This window comes from Camelus ferus, chromosome 12, assembly GCF_009834535.1.
Source record: "Camelus ferus isolate YT-003-E chromosome 12, BCGSAC_Cfer_1.0, whole genome shotgun sequence".
Lineage (NCBI taxonomy): Eukaryota > Metazoa > Chordata > Mammalia > Artiodactyla > Camelidae > Camelus > Camelus ferus.
The window spans coordinates 50,972,107-50,993,953 of NC_045707.1; the positions used below are offsets into that span (position 1 = coordinate 50,972,107).

The 21,847-nt window shown below is 34.2% G+C and overlaps 1 long non-coding RNA gene across 1 annotated transcript in view; it reads right to left on the bottom strand.

Moving 5' to 3' along the window:
* Window positions 1-370: 370 nt before the first annotated feature.
* The window catches only part of LOC116667740, a 46,301-nt gene continuing 24,824 nt past the window's right edge, over window positions 371-21,847 (bottom strand). Inside the window, exons 2-3 of the long non-coding RNA XR_004324763.1 lie at window positions 1,608-1,687; window positions 371-569 (exon numbers count right to left, since the gene is read on the bottom strand). This is a non-coding gene — a long non-coding RNA (uncharacterized LOC116667740). The remainder of the gene's footprint in view (window positions 570-1,607; window positions 1,688-21,847) is intronic.

A 21,847-nucleotide genomic window follows, 5' to 3' on the forward strand; every position in this document is an offset into this window, starting at 1 on the left:
GCAATAGATTATCATTATCTTGCAACCCCAAGTGAATTAATGAATTCATGCAATTATCAATGACTGCTAACATCACAAAAAGAGATAGCCAGATACCGCATACACCCTTAGATACGTACCATCTGTAAGTAATCTTGCCAAAAATTTTAAATGGAATTAGATCAAGCCTCTACCTCCAATTACCAATTTGCAAAGTATACAGAAAGATGTTGAATGATAAGGACAGACCCAGCAAAATGTAACAACAAAATTCAGACAGATAACAAGACACTCTACAACAGACTGGCTGAGAAAAAAGAGATTTCTAGTCTGGTTTCCAGTCTGCCATGCAAGAGGCTAGAACTCACCACGCCTTCCTAACAAATAAAACGGCTGAACAAATGGAAAAAATCAACAACTCTTCATGGCATGGTTAAGAGAAGTGAGGTCACCGTGTAGAGACCAATAGATGAATATAGAAAATCACAGCTTACCAGAGCAAACACCCAGGAGCACAAGCCTCTGAAGGAACCAGGCAGGGAAGTCAGAACTGCAACTGATGAGGGGCTGGAGGCTCAGCACTGACACCTCTGAGAGAGAACAGGAGGGGAAGCCAGTCACTGAGAGGAGCCCCATACCTTTGTGAATTTTACCTCCAAGAGTTCAACCAGATTCTCACAGTGAATTTCAGAGAAAAATCACCTTGTGCTTCTGGCAGAGGGAAGGGAAAAGGAACCATTTTGAAATACGTCACAGCATGGTGTTCTTAACAAGGTCTGCCCACAGGAGCAACTATTTAACTGCAGCCTAAACTGCTGGGGTTTTATCAGAGCCTAACTGACCTGAGGGGGAGGAAATTTGCAACTCCAGCTGCCTCTAGCCATCCTATCCCACTTAAGTGGAAAGAATTGGAAAATGAGAAGCAGGTGTGTGGTTCACAGCCCAGGGGTACCAGCTCATTTAAAGACTGAGACCTACTCTTATGACCATAGAATTCCTCCCCTCTCCTCACACCTCACCGCCACGTTACCAAAAGCCTATTTAGAGTGGTTCTCTTACCCAGCTGATCATTTCTAAAACATCGTGAAAAAAATTACACAACATACTAAAAGGCAAAAACATACTTTGAAGAGACAGAGCAAGCATCAGAATAAGACTCGGGGGGAAACTCAGTGGTAGAGTGTGTGCTTAGCATGCATGAGGTCCCGGGTTCAAACCCCAGTACCTCCATTAAAAATAAATAAACCTGATTACCTCCCTCTCTAAAAAAAAATTTTTTTAATTAAAAAAAGAAAATCAAACTCAGATATAGTTTTAGTTAACAATATTGTACTGCATTTTTAAAAGTCGATAAAAGAATACATCCTAAATATTTCCACCATCACCAGTAACAAAAAAATGGTAATTATTTGAAATGATAGGTGTGTTAACTTATCATGGTAATCATTTCATAATGGATATACATTAAACTTACACAATATTATATATCAAATATATCTCCATAAAGCTGCCAAGGATTCTAAGGATAATGTAGACAGCAATAACATAAGCAGAGAGATGGAAATTTTAAGAAAAAACCAAAAAGAAATGCTAGAGATCAAAAACACTGTAACAGAAATAAGGAATACCTTTGATGGGCTCATTAGTAGACTAGACACAGCTGAGGAAAGAGTCTGCATTTGAGAACATCTCAATAAAAATCTTCAAACTGAAAAGCAAAGAGAAAAAAGATTAAAAAACGGAATAGGATATCCAAAAACTATGGGACAATTACAAAAGGTGTAACATATATGTAATGGGAATTCCAAAAGGAGAACAAAGAGAGAAATAAACAAATGAAATATTGGAAAGAATAATGTGCTAGTCTCTCTGTATTTTTCCTCCCCCTGAAAATTTCCCCAAATTGTCAAATACTGAAACACTGATCCAGCATGGTCAGAGAATACCAAGCCATACAAATAACCAACCACCCCCAACCAAAAGAACCAAACCAAACCAAAATCCTAACTAGGCAAATCACTTTCAAACTATAGAAAATCAAAGATAAAGAAAACTCCTAAAAGAACCAGAGGAAAAACATCTTACTATAGAGGAAAAAAGATACGAATTACATCTGACTTCTCAGAGATCATCTGAGCAACAAGAGAGTAGAGTGAAATATTTAAAGTTTTGTGAGAAAAAAAAAAAAAAAACAACAACCAAGAATTCTGTACTATGTGAAATTATTCTTCAAAAGGAAAAGAGAAATAAAACTTTCTGAGACAAACAAAAATTGAGGGAATTTGTTGTCAGAGATCTACATTGCAAGAAATGTTAAAAGAAATTATTTAGACTGATGAAAAATGCTGTAGGACAGAAACTTGTATCTACATGAAGAAAGTTAAGAGTCAGAGAAGAAATAAGTGAAGGTAAAATAAAAACTTCTGGTTTTCTTATTTTCAGTTTCATCTAATAGATAATGGTTTGTTCAAAATAATACTAGCAACAATTCAACTATGTATGTACATAGATAGTTCTATATATATGTGCACATATATACATGAAATGAATGACAGCAATAATACAAGGGATGGGAGGAGTTAAAATGATCTGGTGTACTCACACCATCTGTGAGCATATCAGTTATACATCTTTTTTTTTGTTTTTACTTTTTTTAGTGATTGCCCTAGAGTTTGCAATATTCATGATAACTAATCCAAATATATTTTTAAATGACGCTATGCAATCTCACAGGTGATCTAGCAATCACGCTTCTTGGTATTTGCCCAAAGGATTGAAAAATTACGTCCATACAAAAACCTGTGCACGAATGTTTACAGCAGCTTTGTTCATAATGGCCAAAACTTGGAAGTAACCACGATGAATAATGGTTGATGAATAAATAAACAGCAGTACATTCAGACAATGGAATATTATTCAGGAAGATCTTTTCTTTTTTGTGCTGGGAAAAGACATGGAGGAACCTTAAATGCATATTAATAAAGTGAAAGAAGCCAGTCTGAAAAGGCCACATGCTGTATGATTCCAACTACGGGACATTCTGGAAAAGAGCACAACTGTGGAGACAGTAAAAAAATTCAGTGATTGTCATGAGTTAGTGGGGAGGAAGGCATGAAGAGGTGGAGCACAGATTTTTAGAGCAGTGAAAATACTCTATATGATATACCATAGTGGTGGATACATATCGTTGTACATTTGTCCAAACCATACAATGTACTTTTAAAAACTTTTAATTGAAGTATAATCGATTTACAATGTCGTGTTAATTTCTGGTATTCAGTACAGTGACTCACTTATACATATATGTATATATATATTTATGTATATTCCTTTTTAAATTCTTTTTTATTATAGGCTATTACAAGGTATTGAATTAGTTCCCTGTGCTTTACAGTAGGATCTTGTTTATCTATTTTATATATGTAGTTAATATCTGCAAATCCCAAACTCCTGATTTATCCCTCCACACCCCTCTTTCCCCTGGTAACCATAAGTTTGTTTTCTATATCTGAGTCTGTTTCTCAAACTATGGAATGTATAAATCCAACTATAATCTATGAATTGGGTAATTATGATGGGTCAATGTATGTTCATCGATTGTAACAAATGTACTCCTCTTGTGGGGTATGTTGATAATGGGGGTAATGCATGTATGGGGGCAGAGAGTATGTGGGAAATCTCTGTACCTTCTGCTCAACAGTGCTGTGAATATAAAACTTCTGTAAAAAAAAGTACATTTTGAAAATGAAGAGAAATATAAAAGGGAACCTATTGATTAAATATATGGTTGTTCCTTGTATGGATCCTGATTTAAAAAAAAATACATATATACACTTTTTAAAATAATGAGATAACATGGTAAATATGAATTTAAACACTAGGCATTTGATAATTCTGAGGAATTAGGTTTAATTCTTTTTAAGTATGATAATGGAATTATTTTTTAAATAATCTTTTTTAGACATAAATACCAAAATATTCAACAGATAAAAGCATATGGTGTCTGAGACTTGCTCCAAAATTATCAAAGGACTTATGTGGGTGAGACATTAGAATAAATAAAATTGTCCATAAATTCATCCTCACTGATGCTGGGTGTTGAGAACATGAACTATATTGTACTAGTCGCTCTACATTTGTATATGATTGAAATTTTCCTCAATAAAAAGTAAAACAATTCAACAGTAGCATACTTATCCCAAAACACATACTCATGCTATGAATTATAATAATAAAATTAACACACTTTACCACCCAATGTAACTTATAATACCAATACTGTTACATTTAGCCAGTGTTCCTCAGTGATCTCTTCCCCATTAGCCTTTATCCTGACTTATTATTCCCTAGTGTTTTCACTATCATCCTCACCATCATCATCATTGTTATTATTTTATTATGTTTCAGAGGTATCTCTAAATATTTGATTTTGCTTGATTTTCAAGCTTTTCAGAAATATTATCATAGTTTAAATAATTTTCTGGGTTTTACTTTTGTCAAAGTTATAATTCTAAAGTTTGTTCAAATAGTTCATTTCACTTAGTTCATAAAACTCACCTTCATGGGAACACTTATTACATAACCATAATTAGTAATTCCAGGCCCTAAGAAAACCAAAATGTTATAGAGAACAGAAACCATGACTTTTCACTAGTTGTCTCATTTTCTATAGACAGGCTACTTCGTGGTAGGTATTTGATAAATGCACACTTAATGAATAAGTATAGAATGAATGAGTAAACATTTGCATGAATAAAATAGCTAGCAAATATGCTTCAACAACAAAAAGAAGTGGAAAAATGGTTCCTTGTAAAAAATATATATTATTTCTGAATTTTTTAGAGGACAGCTGTGAAAAGGCAAAGGTTAGAGATTCTGGTATTAGATGAAATTGAGGATAGGTCCTTCAGTTCTTGGAGTAGAGGCTCCCCATTACCTCATTAAAATACAGATTCACTCAAGGAATAATCTTCTCAATTTTAGGATTTAATTACATAAAATTTAAATTCTGATTTTGGTATTAATGCAAAAAAAAAAAAAAAACCCAAAGACACAAAATATCAGTCCAACAAATGAATAACTATTTAGTTAATTGAAAACTGACAGATGCCTAGACTAAAACTGTTGGATACCTTAAAGTCAAACTTGATGCAGGGAAGATAAGTCTTTAAAAAAAAAAGAGTATGACTCAAGCTCAAACATTTCTCTTTCTCACTTAGGAAGGATTTTACACTTGGGATAGAAGCCAGTGATTTATTAGGTTAAGTCTTCTCTCAAGAGCACTCTGGTCATTCTCACTAGTCAAACGTAACAGTTTCATTGTACAAATCCAAGCATTATACTTTATTTTTATTACTTTTCAGAGACTGTGAGAGTATTGAATTTAGAAAGGAAAGACTAATATCTTCGGTGACATTATTGTTGATCAAAGCACTTCTTTGCAAGGAGCTTGAGTCTTCACCAACAATGACTATTGACTCTTCAGATAAAGCTTCATAAAAAGTTCAGAAGGAAAATGATGAATACAATTTTAATTTAGCAACTGGGACCACTGGCCAGGATTAGTAAGACCTTTAAAGTATCAGTAAAATTTGGTCAACCTGAATATAAAGATAGCAAAATATTTTCATTCTTCTTTCCAGATAGTCAGTGGAAAGAATTTGTTGTTATTCAGTGGTACCATATAGCTTGGTTCTCCTCTGCTTCTTTTAGAAAGAAAAACTTTCTATTCTCAGTGAATTAGGAAAAAAAAAGAGACAATATCACTTAGAGTTTTTATCTCTTTCTTTCAGTTATAAATCTATTTTTCTGTCAGCTGCAATCATGGACATAAAAATGTGCATGAGTCCCAGAAATTATCAGGTGTTGACCCTTTGACAAATTATGTATTTTCTGCTTTTCATCATAATTCCCATTTGGTTATCATTTTTCATGGTACTTATGGTCGGAGCATCAAGTCTGCCAAAGTTTGACAAAAACTGTTCCAAGTTAGGCTTTGTTGCTCTGTCCTACCACCCAACATAACAAGAAATACTAAGGACACAGTTAAATGGAGCTAGAATAAGGCTGATTGTCATTGTAATAACCACACTGAAGTATTGTGGTTTAATGCAGAGTTTCTCAACAGGTAAAAATTATACTGATACTGATATTCATATCCCTTGGGGGACTTTGAAGAGCCAAGAACAGAATCTTGGGCCCATCAAACAGCCTTATCAGTGTACTTCAGTATGTCACACTGATAATCACGTTCTCTGTGTGTTATATTGTAAAAATGATTGTAAAGAACTGTCTAATGTTTTAAAAATTAAGCAAAGGAATTCTTCCTCAATGATTACATTCTCAAATTTTCATATGCCCCCACTAGTATTAATTAAATACAATTATTTGTTTTTGAAATAAGTGTACTGCCAATATATATACACATTCCAAAAAATAGTTTGCAACTCAATAAATACTGATGTTAATATTTAAAAAATCCTTCACATAAGTTCCAGAGAGAGAGATTGTATTTCATTATTCTTACTTACTGTTGTATTATGAATAAAATCTGGATCCACAAAAAGGAATAAAGAGTACTAGAAATAGTAAATACATTGGCAAATATAAAATATTTTTCTTATGTAGATTTCTTTAAAAGATAAAAAATAAGTTTCTGAGCTGAAAAGAATCTACATATGTGTCCAAGGAACTCATCACATTCCAGGAAAAAATATCAATAATAAGAGACAAACATTTAGATATATCCTGGAGTAATTTTTGAGTTGTAATCACAATTAAATATCCTCTTTTTGTGCAGAATACTGCTTCTTTGCTTCCGCAGTAAGTTTTAATCAGGCTAATTTTTTTCTTATCTCCTTGAAACCCTTATGTAGTCATCTCCCTCTTCACTTGCTTGTGGTACCTTTTAAATGATCGTATTTTCTCCTTATGATTTTCCATTCTTGTTTCTAAGAGTCCAAGACTTTTTTGCATTCTATTGAGAATGTCTACTCATTTTTTAAGCCTTAGAATGAATTATATCTTATTTTCCAAAATATTCTCTTCACATGAGGTTTGAGTTCCCTCTTTTCCCTTGCTCTGCAGTATTTTTATATTGCTCTCTCTTGCTTCTGTTCCTTTAGTCACCATCAAAAAACCAAAATCTTTTCAAATTTTATATTTGGCAACAGACAAATTGTGCAAATTACCCTTGGTTCAATTCATACATTCTTGGACCTTGGATAATGGTTAAATCTCTCTTTCAAATCTACAACTAGAGAGAAGGTTGCTATAAACAGTTCTGAGGTTAATTCTCAGTTTCTCACAAGGATACGCCTAGTTTGGCTATGTACCACTATGGCTGCTATTTATACTGCAGAAAATTTCCTCTTCTCTTCTTAATGACAAGCTGTACAAATTACTGCAATTCCTAGGACATACTCTTTCTAGGAAGTTCTGATTGCCTCCAATTCTTGGTATTGGTTTATTTGTGGAAACAACTTTTAGTCTGTTAGACAATAATGCTTTGTTACTAGACCTCCATTGTCCAGCTGACTTTCTGGGATTTTCTATCTTTGATTAGATAAACAAAGAATAGAAGTCAAGAGGCAAAAAAAAAAAAAAAAAAAAAAGAAGGGTAACCACATTATTTCAGTTGTCCCAAAATGGAATAAATGCATGCTAGAAGGAAAGTAACTTAATATTCTTCTTGCTATAATGTCAAGTATCCAATCATTGAAACTACAGTGGGACAGGAGCAAAGTATCATCTCTACAAAATGAAATCTGGATGACCTAATGAGGTGACCTTAAGTAACTTTTTTCCCTAATCGTATCAATTCTCACATACTTAAAAAAGACTTCCTAAAATCTGACATGAGATGGTCTATGGACCTCAGTGTTGTGCTGTTTTTGTAACATTTTCTCTCATTGTCTTCCTAGATATTTTAGTGGGAAGTAAGGGAGAAGGCATTGGGAACTACCAGCCAAATGCTATTTGAATGAAAAGTCCAGATGGGGACATTTTTTGCTTCATTCATTAACTTTTTTATTCTCATTTAAAAATATTAAGAATCAGTTCCATTACTGGTTAGCTAGACATTTATTCAATTGTTCTCTTTGTAAGCATCTTCTGTAACTTTCTGGTTGTGAAGTTCCCAAATTGCTCTGGTATCACTGTTGTGCTACTACCAAAAGTCAAGGAGAAAAATATAGCAGAAGTTTGGCCTCATCTGATGGGCTTACTTATACATAATTTTCCACTTGAATGAAGAATTGTTTATTTTTTCAAAAATTGGAAAATAATGCATTTTGAACACCTACTCTGACCAATACCACATTAAATACCTTGATAAATCTTTTCCTATTTTAACCTTTGAAAAAAGAGGACATCCAACTACCGGTAATAAAGATGAGACAAAATGAGCCTCAGCGAAGTCAAGGGAGCTGTTCAATGCACTGCAATTTTTAGCCCAGCTCAGATCTATGTGACCAGTGAGTCCCTGGCCTTTCCAGCACACCATGATGAACATTTAACATATGAAAGTAATTAATACATTCACATTTTATGTACTGTCTTTAAGCAAATTCTTAACCAGAAACAAACAATAAATGAATTGTACTGATGACAATATTTTCAGCCTTTTCCTGGAAGACAAAGTTAGGCAAAGCAAATAGTTACAATATTTTTGAAAATCTTTCTAACTTCTCATAATACACCATGAACTGCTTAAAAAATTAAAAGATTTGAATCATCCTTCCTTCCTTGTTATGCAATAATTTACTCTTTGAAAATTTACTTGTTTGGATAGCTGGAATCCATAATTTTGGGAAAACAGAAGCTTCCAGAGAGAAAGACTTTGAAGGCAAATAAGTCTGGAAGCCTACCCCTACCCTATCATCTGGGAATGCTAGGAATCCTACCCCTTTGTTATACAAGGCATAAAATAGTCACCTCCAGCTTCCAGCAGGGTGCTTCACCACTGTGCTCTGCTGACTATAGAGCCTGCTAGGAAGGAAACAGGGTCAGGTGTTCTGGAGAGGAATTGATATGAGTATGTATGTAGTAAGTATGAGGCAAAACATGGATTAAAGCTGTAATCCTAATGGTGGAGAGAAGATAACAGTGAGAAATAGTCTCCAAAGAAACTCAAGCAAATACAGGATATTTATGGACCAGATAGAGAGAACTTAGGGAAGATAAAGTGAGCTGCAGAGCTGAATCGATGGCAGGAATTCTGCTTGAAAATGAGACACATGAGAGCAAGGATGGGGTCCAGCTCTGGGTAAATAAGTACAGGCCAAGTGTAAACGACATAGACTCAAGGCAGCTGGTGAGTCAGAGTCACGTCTGCCCACCACAAGTGCTCAGGGCTGGAAAAGCAAAGGAATCCTGGATAGTGAGATGGCCTGGCACAAGGGAACACCCTTGTGTCACCCCCTGGCGTCCACCATCATCACCATTATACTCACATACACACAGGCAAGTGTATTTTGCAGGAGTGCACTTATCTTTTCACAATTTGAAAAGATGGAACAAACAGGACAGGTAGCTTGATGATTTTGCCAATTCAGATCTTGTTCAGGAACTGCTCTATAAGAAAACCAGATTTCTGATAGCAGTTTTCATGCTGACACTCAGAGAATTATAAATCTCTTATTGGATCTTATTTGAGTATTTCTCCCTGAACAACAGCTGAAAGTGAATATTTGCCTCAGAGGTTTAACAGAGATGCAATGGTTTATGAGTGAAAAGTTCAATCCATTTTACAGAATTAGTTTTAGAAGAATTAAGAGAGACATATATACACTGATAGACTATTACATGCAGGGTGACTATACAATTACACATAGAAAATATGTTATTTAATAGACACCTAAAACTCAGGCATAAATACATATCAAACAACTAACAACTCAGAGCTAGAGAATAGTGTGCCTCTGTTGTCAATGACCAACTCCTTCCAAGAATGACTGGTAACACTCTACCCACTCCTTCTCTTTTACTTTTCATGTTAATCACAGAAACAATCCATCCTGGACTGGTCAATTCCTTTTACTAGAAGTGGTATAAAAAAATCACAACTATTTCCATGTATCTAAGTTAAACATAAGTTTCAAATTTTAGGCATAGGGACTGACTTCATCAATGGTGGTTCTCCTGATTTATCTGTGTCTTTATTTCTTTGGTACATCATTGAGCCTTGCAAATACAAGGATTGCACTACACTCTCTTTCTTCTGAGTCACTTTCTGGACAAAATAACTTCTCAATGATTCCCTGGAAGGTTGCTTAAAGACATTTCTGACTATTGGTGGAAAGAGAACATTAAGGACAAGATCATATAGTAAAGATTTTCCTTTCTTCCTCCTTAAAACATTCATTCTATGATTACTTAACTTGATTAAAAGTTGAATATATGCTTGATAGTAAAAGTTATCTGAATCAACTTTGGTATGATTTTACTGTTTAATAGTTTCATGCACTCTGAATTCACTGTAGGAATGAGGTGATATGGAAATGTATCAACATTTCCCGCAGGAGTTATTTGATAAAAGGTATCAAATTTTTAATTGTACATGCCCTGCCATTTCAACTTCCATGAATCTGTCCTTAGATATATTATGTACAAATCCTTAAAGGTATACATACAAGTACATTAACTGCAGCACAGCTGGTATATTGAAAGCCATTTAAAAGCCCACAAATAGATATTTAGTATATTAGTTAAGCGTCCGGGCAATGGAATACTATGCCATTTTTAAAAGAATGAGGTAGATTCTGTAAGATTCACTATAAAAAAGATATCTAAAATATATTAAAGAAAGCAATGCATAGATTATTGTGTGTAATACAATTCATTTGTATTTAGACATATGTCCTTGAGGGGAGGGTATAGCTCGAGTGTTAAGAGTGCATGCTTAGCCCTGGGTTTAATCCCCAGGACCTCCCTTAATTAATAAACAAGCAAAGAAACAAACAAAACTAATTACCTCCCCCTGTCAAAAAAGCCCAACAAACAAAAAACATATGTCTTTGAAAATTCTTGTATACACATAAAACATTTCTAGAAGGTTATGAAAGATACAGTTTACAGTGCTTATCTCTGGAGAGTATGACAGGGTAGGAGGAGGGAAGAATGCTGTTCACGTATAAAGTCTGCATTGGTTGACATTGCTAATCATATGTTATTTTTAGAATAGGAAGTTTAGTATCTATTTTCCATCCTATTGACCAAAGAGTTTCACAAAAGTAAGCACTTCTAATACGAGGCCCCTAAAAAGAGAAAAGAGGTCTTTTTAGTGGATATAGGAAGGAAATTTCTTAAGTTTCCTAAGAAGGAAATACCGGCACCAGTTTCCCATGCCACTAGTCTCCCAATTTGATTCTATGCAGGTTCCTCTAAAATTGTAGGCAACTCCAAGAGGATGACTGGTAATTGAAAATAGAGATCATGTAAATGATGCCTTTTGATCTTGACTTACGTTTTAAATTTCCTAAGGCTGCGTTAACAAGTTATGATAAGCTGGATGGCTTAAAACAACAGAAAGTTATTCTCTCACTGTTCTGGACATTAGAAGCCCAAAATTAAAGTGCTGGCCTGGCCATGCTCTCTCTGAAGGCTCCAGGGGAGGAGCCTTCCTAACTTCTGATAATTGTGGGCAAACCTTGGTGCTCCTTGGCTTGCAGCTCACTCCAGTCTCTGCCTCAATCTTTACATGGCTTTTTCCCCTGTGTCTGTCACTCTGTCCTTCTTATAATGGTCAGGTAGGATTAGGGCCCACCCTAATCCAGTATGACTTCATCTTAACTTGATTACATCTATAAAACTCTAATGTCCAAATAAATTCACATTCACAGGTACTAGGGGTTAGCGCTTCACCACACACAATCATGGTGGGACATAATTTAACCCTCAACAATGTGATTTTTTTTTTGGATCTTCTATTTAAAATTGCTTATGAGATGAACCCTATAGAATTGTTTAGGGATCCATGTAGCAGCTGAATTAGCAGTGGTCCCAGAGAAATCTCAGCTTCTAATGGGGCTCAATGCTCTTCTCCATCATCCTCGAGAACATTTCTCTCATAATGTACTCATATCAAAAGTTTTAACACTTCCTAAAACCCAATCTGAAAAGGCAAATACGTCAACACCCTTGGTTCAACTACATCATATAATTTAGGATGATATTACCCAGGAATTACAGCATTTTTATGGCTAAAACTTGCTATATGGAACAACTGATCTCTGATGTAGTGTGTATTTAAATACATTCATTATCTGAAACTAAGCACAAGGAGTAGAACTCCTCTCTATTAACAAGGGGAAATTGGCCATAACACCATACTTCAGAATTTCATGAAAAATATAAACCAATATTGATGTTCGTTTTTACTTACTTCTTCAAGAAGGGATGATCACAACGAGCCAATTACAGTAGTCTCCTACACACCCACAGAAGTAAGCCTTGTGTGAGTTTGTAGAGTTAAAAATCCTTCTGTTCTTTGACTGTTGAGAAATCTCTTTGGCTGCTTAATCCTACGAATATCCCAGGCTTCCAGCAATATGAAAGCCAGCCAACTGTAGCATCTCTTCTGCTGCAAACTCATGATAATGCTGGATAATATATATTTTTAAAGTTTTAAACACATAGCTGAGCTCACAAGGAAAAAAAAAAAAAACTCATTTAAATCCCAGGTGTTAGAAATCAAGAAAAAATTTAAGCCAGCGTGATAAGCACCTGAGTAGCCAAAAGAACTCTTTGACCATACAGAGGCATTAGCAGATGGGGTTAATGGTTTGTTGTTATTGTTTTATATTCTATTTTTTTTTATTTTTTAACATTTTTTATTGATTTATAATCATTTTACAAGTGTTGTGTCTATTTTATTTTTAAGTAGATGATGTATCCACATGATTCAAAAATTAAAACTATATAATAAGTTTTATTCTCACTCCATCCCCATCTGTTATGTCCCCTTCTTCCTGTAAGTAATGTATTTTACTAATTAATTATAATCCTTCCAGTGTTTCCCAGGCAATAGTAAGCACATATTAATGTACATTTCTTCTCCTTTACACACAAAAGGGAGCCTACCTTTTTATGCAACCTTATGAAACATTGTTTTTTCAGTTAACACTATATCTTGGAGATGTTTCCACATCAGTACATGGAGAGTTCTTTGGGCTTTTAAAACACTGCACAGTAACTATTTACAATAGCCAACACATGGAAGGCAACCTAAATGTCCAACAACATATGACTGGATAAAGAAGATGTGGTATATATGTGTGTATGTATACATACACACACACACAATGGAATACTTCTTAACCATAAAAAGCAATGAAATAATGCCATTTGTAGCAACATGGATGGACACAGAGATTATCATATTAAGTGAAGTAAGTTAGACAGAGAAAGAAAAATATACTGAATCACTTATGTGGAATCTTAAAAAATGATACAAGTGAACTCACTTACAAAACAGAAACAGACTCACAGATATAGAAAATAAATTAATAGTTACCAAAGAGGAAAGAGGGGGAGGGGTAAATTAGGAGTTTGGGATTAATAGATACACACTACTATACATAGAATAAACAACAAGGACCTACAGTATAGCACAAGGAACTATATTCAGTAGCTTGGAATAATGTATAATGGAAAAGAATCTAAACAAGAATATATACATATGTAAATTTATATATATATGAATCACTTTGATGTACACCAGAAACTAACACAACATTGTAAATTAACTATACATCAGTAAAACAAAACAAAACAACACAACACAATCATTTATTGATCAACACAGGTTGTTGCAGTGTATAAACTTGAAATTACATCACTATGAATGAACATTTGTAAATTTATCTATAGGATTAAGTGAGATCCATGGATCACAGAGTAACTTCATTTTTATTTTGAGTTTTAATTTTTATTTTGCTATTGCCAGATTGACCTCCATAGAGAATGTACCATTTGGACAGTCAGCCTGGCTTTCTAATGAATGTCTCTTCCTCACAGACACACAAAGCACATGTCAAATCTTTGGATTTTTTTCCAATCTTATAGGTGTGAAATGGCACCTCACATCTCATATTGGCATTTATTTTGTTATGTATGTTGATGAGCATCTTTTTATATATTTAAAGATCTTTTATATTTCTTTTTCTCCAAACCATTTATATCCTTTGCCCATTTTTCTATTGGGCGTTTTATGTTTTTGTTATTGATTTCTTGGAACACTTTATACATGAAAAAGCATTATCTACAGGACGGTACTTTCATACTTCACAAAGAACAGAAAACATTACATAAGCTTATACTCTGCCAAAAATGACCCTCAAAAAAGAAAAAAAGCATCTAAAAAAGAAATGATTCATGAAAGAATGATTCATGAAAGGTCAGGGAAGAGACAGGAATTTCTGGCTATTTCTGACAAGCTTATTTCTGGTTGGACTTTAGGGAAGAATAAAAAGTTCTCTGTGAGAAATTTCTGTGAGTCCATGTTTATAGTCCCTACTTAGCATGGAGATTCTCAAAGCTTAGAGATGAACACAAACACTGGTCTAGAGCCAGTGAAACTCTGGAATGCACTGAGGATATGGCCCACAATCCACAATTTGCTGATCTATCAGCTTCCTGATGTATAGTCTTTCTGTCAGAATTCCTAGAACTCAGAGATGAGAATGAACTAATGAATGGATAGATTCCCACTATACAAAATGTAGTTTCAGAGGAGTGGTCCCTGGATATTTGCCAGAAAGAGAGCAGTAGTGCATAAGAAGCGTCAGGTAAGTGAATTCTTCCTTTAAAGGGAAAAAGAATTATTAAATGAAGAACTTATGACCAGTGAGGTTGAAGTTGTATAGTATGTTTATGTGTGTGCACTTGAGTGTGTGAGGCACAGGGACACAAAATACACAATCTAAATATTATGTCTGTCTGAACACAGTGGGTAAAGTCAAGTTAAGAAATCAGCAGTGCAGAAATCACGGCTTGATACTATTAACAGTGAACATTGAAATCAGTGAAACACAAATACACATGTAAACAGTATTTCATACAGATTTACAAAATTAAGTGCAGAGTTTGAGATCATCTTTAAAAAACATATTTACAACCCAATTGTTAAAATAAAAAGAAAAATGGATAGGCAAATGTCCGTCACATCTTCACCTTCATCTTCCATAAGGAGAGTTTAAAAACTGTCTACCTTTGAGAGTTGCTGGGCCACCAACTTATTTCTCTGTAAACTGATAATTAGGAAAAGATGATAAGCCTTTATCCTGTCTTTTCATGTGAACTGTGTGTTAGGGAAAGCAAGTAGTCCAAGTAAATGATGGAAATGTTCTTCCATTGAAAAATTCCAGCTAATATAAACAAGCAAACGATAAAATTAGAAGATTACCATTTTCGCAATCTTGGCAAGAAGTAAATGACTCAGGCCCGGGTCACCAATGGATAGTCAAAACAAAAGAAATAAAAAGTTAATGGGAAATTTAAAGTGAAGAGATAAGCTCTGACCGCTTGAACTGAGTGAACGATACCTGATGTGAGGCGGTATGACAGGCATAGAACGACCTTTGAAATATTCTCTCTTAAAAGAAAGAAAGGAAAAACCTAAATCTAATCAAGCATTAAATCTAAATTCTCTGGCAATATCGGGATATGAAAGAAAAGTTAGGTAACGCCACCAGGAAACATTCCAGCAACCTAGGATGTGGAATATTCTTCAGAGCAACTGAAACGGTTTATCAAGTCAGTACATGCTGCTTTCTCACTAGAATATCATAGTTGCTTCTAAAGTGATTTGTCTGCCTCTAAATTCTTATTCATCTTTACTACCCAGTCATGCAGATAATATCATAAAATTTCTCGGCAAGCTGTAAAAACAGAGTCGCTCAATAACCAATTATTAAGCAGCGACTTAGCTAAACAGTAGATGTCTAAATAAAGACATAATACATATAATTCCTTTCCTACCCACTTCAGCCTTCATCTCTTCTTGGGAGAGGCAGAGATAACATACCTTGTTCCTTTTCCGTCTTTATTTTTCCCCTTTTGCTTTTCATATTTCTCTTCTAGTCATAGCTGGCCAAAATGTCCTAAATTTCTGTAAAAGTTTTATTGTAATATTTATTATTTTAACTATTCCAAATATGTTTTAATTAATAGATCAAAGCAAAAAGAACATCACAGTGAATGTTTTCATATCTAATTTGCAAATCCTCACAAAAAGTATTAAGTAGGTTTAGCTACTATTTTCCCAATTTTATAAAGAAATTCATCAATAGTTAAAGGATGTGCTCAGGAACACACACAAAGTAGAGGAGGAAATATTAAACTTTGTATTTTCATACTAAATTCCCTTTGCCATTATAGTTATGTTTTTCGTTCATCCAAGCTAATTCACAAAGTTTACCAGTAAACATAGGTTAGCAGAGGAACCTGAAGATGGTTCTACCTGAACAGAATGACTTTGTTCACAACATTTTATCATAAAAAAGGACAAAATACTTGCTCCATACAGCTTCCTAACATTTGGAAAATTTTAGTGATAATAAGTTTAGCAATTTATTTTCAGTCTTGTGCAAGTCATGGTACCCACATGCTGGAAAAAAAAAAAATCATGAGACAGATAATTGTAGAGAAGAAGAATCATTTACAGTGCTAGAATTCTGATTTTTAAGATTTTTTTCAAATTCAATAGGATATGTTTTATATAATTTCAGGTGTTATGACTTTATTATAAATGTAAGTCTTCTCTGAAAGTAAATATTTTATCCAGTTCTATTTAAAGTCCTAAGAAGCTAATTGTTTCTAATAAAAATATTTGCTAGATTGAAGGGTTATGCTTTATGCATTCAGAAAGTTTACAAGTTGCAAAAATTCAAATATTTCAACTCATCACCAGCAAATTCTGTCAACACTTTAGGAACTATTTAAAATATTTCAGCTCAAAGAGTAAGAAAGAAAAACTCTAAAGTCTACTTAACAGTGAATACAAAAAGATAAACTATAGTTCAAATACAATATTATTCCAAAACTTTAAATATTAGAAAATAGAACTCACCTGCCTACTATAGGAATAATACAGTATAATAAAGAGAAGTTAATTTCAGGAATGAAAAAATAATTAATATTAGGATATCTATTAATATCATTTCCTTAATAATAGATTAAAAGAAAAGCTTTAATCATCTTCACGAAGGTCAAAAATGCATTTGATTTATCAGCCACCCATTACAATTTTTTAAATACCTTATTATGTTATATCTAGCAGGATATATCCTTGACTTTATATTTAAATATATCACATAAAAAAGCCATCACAGCACTAAAATTCTAAAAAATATTGACATGAAATGCAGGAAAACATAGAGACCCAGAATTTTTCTTCCTTCCTTAACTGGTTATGGGGAAACCTGGAGGGGTGGCCTGAGGGAGATACAATTGCTTCAATATAGGGGATATGAAGGTCTTGGCTCCTTGATTGCCCAGGTCCAACCCCAAATGGACTATTTCCACAGTTTAATGGATTGCTGCTATATCTGCCCAACCTTATGACTTGGTGGGTCAGAGAATAAGGAATTGCATCATGACGTTATCCCACGGTACCCAGTAGCATGCCAAGAGCTATTTTTGAATGTTGAATAGGTTCTTCTTTCTATGCTACAAAAGGTATGGCCCTGCTCTAGAACCATCGAAGATCTGGTCTGCAACTCTCCTGTCAGGATGTGCCAGAAATTCCTTATCTACCATATTATTACTTTCCACAGCATGGAATTTGCATATTGGAATCTAGAGAAAAGTTTCAGAAAGAAAAGTAAGTTATTAAAATTGATCCAACTAAAAATAAGAAATATTAATAGATCAACAATCATTACAGAAATGGAAGCAGTAGTCAAATTCATCTCCAAAATATGTGAATTTTACTATATTAAACACACTTGGAACTTTATGTAGATTGAGTGAGGTCATAACCTAAGTCTTAACAAATTCCAAAGTAAAGGCATTCTGTACTCCACATTCCCTCTCCACAATTAACTTTAAAATATACATTAAAAATACATGTTTGAACATTGAAAAATACACCTCCAATTTTTCATGGTAAAAGAAGAAATCAACAGGTAAATCAGAAAGATTTTGAACTGAATGATAAAAATATTCCATATTTAAAACTATGGAATGCAGGGAAAATGGTACTTTGAGAAGAATTTGTAGCTATAGATGTTTCTATTAGAAAATAAGAAAGCCTGAAATGAGCTAAGTGCGCAATTTAATGAGTTTGGAAAAAGAACACAAAAAATCCAAGGAAAGAAGAAGGAAGATGCCAGGTAAAGGATAGAAACCAATGAAACTGAAAATAATTCAGAGGATCAAGAATCCAACCAAGTTGACAAGTCTCTGATGAGATTAATTAAGAGAAAATCTAGAAGATGCAAGTAAATATATAAATCAAACCCACCAATTAATGCAAAGTTAAAAATAAGATTATTTTATCAGCGACTCTGAAACAATCAATTCGAGAACTTGGATGAAAGGACAATTTCCTGTAGCAATATACCTCAGGAAAAAATGGAATCATAAAGAGAGAGCCTAAAACAATAGGTTGAAGAGTTGGATAATAAAAGTACCCCATATTTAAACTTGTGGAATTCAAGGAAAAATGGTGTTTTACATGATGGGGAAATAAGGCAGTTGCCTTATACTTGGCCTTTTCTGGATCCACCCCATCTACTGTCCTAGGTAATCTCAGCACAGCCAAGTGGGGAGTGTTGGTCCTTTTAAATGAAGACAGGAATGGTACTATTTCCGTCTATTTTCTGTTGAAATTCTTCTAAAAAGTTAAAATGCATTTTGGAGGATAACTTCCTAAAACCTGATGGTTTAAATAAAATAAGATTAACAACATAAGCAAGATATAAATAATTTATCACATTTTCTTTCCTTAACTGCACTATGTGCAGCAAGAGTCCTTCTAGCTAAATCTCAGTCTATCTAACTACATGGCTGAGGTCAAACCCTTGAGTTAAAATGGAGATTCAGTGGTAACCCCAGATATTTGAAGCAGGTTATTTATAGTATGATAAGGAATTATTTTTATCACAATGTCTCTGTATCATTCTTATTAAAGAAGTCTATGATTTAACTATTAAAGCAGATGCTCTTGGCTAAATAAAGATAAAGGAAGGAGAAAGGTAAATTAAGTTGATTTCTGCTTGGCTGGGTAGGGAACTTAGGATGTTAGAAGTGTGAGAAGGAGAAAGATTGAATTTTAATGGATTTAAAGATTACATTCACACAAGGCAGATGGTGAATTGAGGTAATCAACCAAATAATTCTGTGAAATAACAACAAGAACAGAAAATGCCACTATCCTACAAAGTATTTGTACTGTGAGAATTAATTATCTTAACTTTGCCAGAGAGGCATTCAAGTTCAGTTTTAATCAAAATTATTAAATAGACTAAGTTTGTTTTCAAAGGCTTCCTGTTCCTTCTTTCTTTACTTCTCTCTTTGCCTTTGCTCTTTTTGTAGGCATTGATCCTAACACCCCATCTTTACCTTTTCTCCCAAGTTTGCTTCATTCAGGCACTGTCCCATGTTCCAAGATAATGTCATGCTTTCTTTTCAAAGTTTAAGGATTTCTTCTTGTGACTTACAGCGTTGTCAGCTGTGACACATCTAACAGCTGATGTTCACATCTGCATCACGCTCCCATGGGCATTCTGAACATGAGAGCTTCAACTCTTCCTTCTTCCCTTAAGAAACAATTACAGGATGCCGAGAACTGAAATGGATATGGCCCTAAGGAGGAGGGGGAAGAATCCTGTGTGGTTTTTGAAGTATATAATTAGTATTAGTATTAGTATTACTAGGAATAAAGTTTTAATACTTCTCAACTGATCACTACATCAGTGTGTGAAGACAGCTGAATTAGAGGAAGTAATTCTGATGAGGCGGATTCATCCTAAGGGAAACATTACTGATATTCTCTCTTAGGAAATTTAAATATTTTTTCCATTTTTATTTCAAAAGAGCAAGTTGCAAATTGAGAATTTTACATGCAAAATGAATGCACTCTTTTGACTCCTTATATCTATTTGCCTTGCTTCTATCTTCCAGTTTTAGGCCATATTTAATCATAAATAGAGGGATGGTCATCTTTTAATGGGGCAGGACATTCTAACTTGCCTCTAGGATCCGTGGGAAGGAATTGATTTACCTAGATGACAATTCACTTCCTTCCATGCAAGTGAAAAAAGTAAAGAGTTGGATAAAGAGTGAAGAAATTAAAAGTAAATTACTCAGATGTCTTGAGGATAAACATATTCTAATACACAAACAGAGTTTTCTAAATAGAAAGAAGGAAGGAAGAAAGAAAGGAAAGAAGGAAGGAAGGAGGGAAGGAGGAAGGAAGGAAGAGAAAGGGGGAAAGAAAGAAGAGAGTGAAAGAGGAAGGGAGGAGTTAAAGGAAAAAAAAGATAATTTCATAGCAAGACATTGTGTCTTCAAGGGAACTATCAGCTCTCAGAGGAGGTCAGGGACTATATTTTATATGGTATTGCTTTTGAATCTTCACCTGAATCTTCTCCAGCAATGTGTACATGGTAAGCATCAAATAAATACATGTTGTTTGTTAGGAATAATCAAATATACAAGACACATGGGAGATTTTGTTTTGTTTTCTTTTAGAGAAATACCGAGCTATGAAAAAAAATAATGAATGTGTTTCTCATAAAGTTGCACAAGCTACAGTATGTAAGGGTCATATTTTTCCTGTGACACAGTTTCATCTGCTGTTTTACGTGTAGCACCAGCTCTCTGCTACCCTGCCAAGCTTGAGCAACTCATAGGTCAGGCTATTGAGGAGAGATCTCCAGGGGCTAAAACATGTTGATTACAAAAAAAAAAGTGGTGTTAATGAGTCAGAGCATTCTCCTCTCCTTTTTCACTGATGTTTAATCTCTTCCAAGAGTAACAATTGCTTTGTCATACATTACTTGCAAGATTAAGTGACCACAGAATTGACTGTACCTAAAAATGACTGCAAAAAACAGGGGTGGGGGCATATACTTGTAATCTAGTCAGGATCTGACTAAGTAAATTAATGATATCTCAAGGACTCTAAAGTCAAGAAACTGTCTTTGAAAAAAGACTCAGAAAACTTCAGACATGTAAATAATGCGGAGTTGACTATGTCTAATCAATGATAACTTTTTTTACAGGTCCTTAGCCTCTAAATTTACTATCATTCTTTCTCTGAAAACCAGCTCAAAGACATTGATTTAGTATATAACCATAAGGAATTAATTAGTTCAAAAACCATGCATGAATGCTTCTTATGTGGCAGGCATAATATCAGATGACAGAAAGAAAAAAAAATGACCCCTTCTTTCTCTAGTGAAGAATGGAGAGAAATGAATGGATTCTTTTATTCCAGAAATACATCTGAACATTTCCTACGTGCTAAACATATGATAGTTTCTTGAGATAAAGAAACAAAGGCAGATATAGACCCCACTCACAAAAGTTCAGCGTCTAGTGGGGACACAGTATATAAAGAAGCAATTACAGTATGGTTTAATAGACATTAAGGAGGTGTAAATTGAATGGTATTAAAAAAACACATTATTGAAACACAGATCATTTGCAATTCAAGGTTAAGTACAATAATAAGGGTATGAATATGTGATGTGGGAGTATAAAGGACTGCAAAACACTTACTGGGAAAGTCAGGGAGGGCTTCCTGGAAGAAGGTGACATTTGAGCTGTGGTAGAAAAGTTGTCTAGGATATGCCAGGTGAAAAAATTCAGATGGGGGTGACAGAAGGAACAACACATAAGAAGCCATAAATTTGTCAACAAG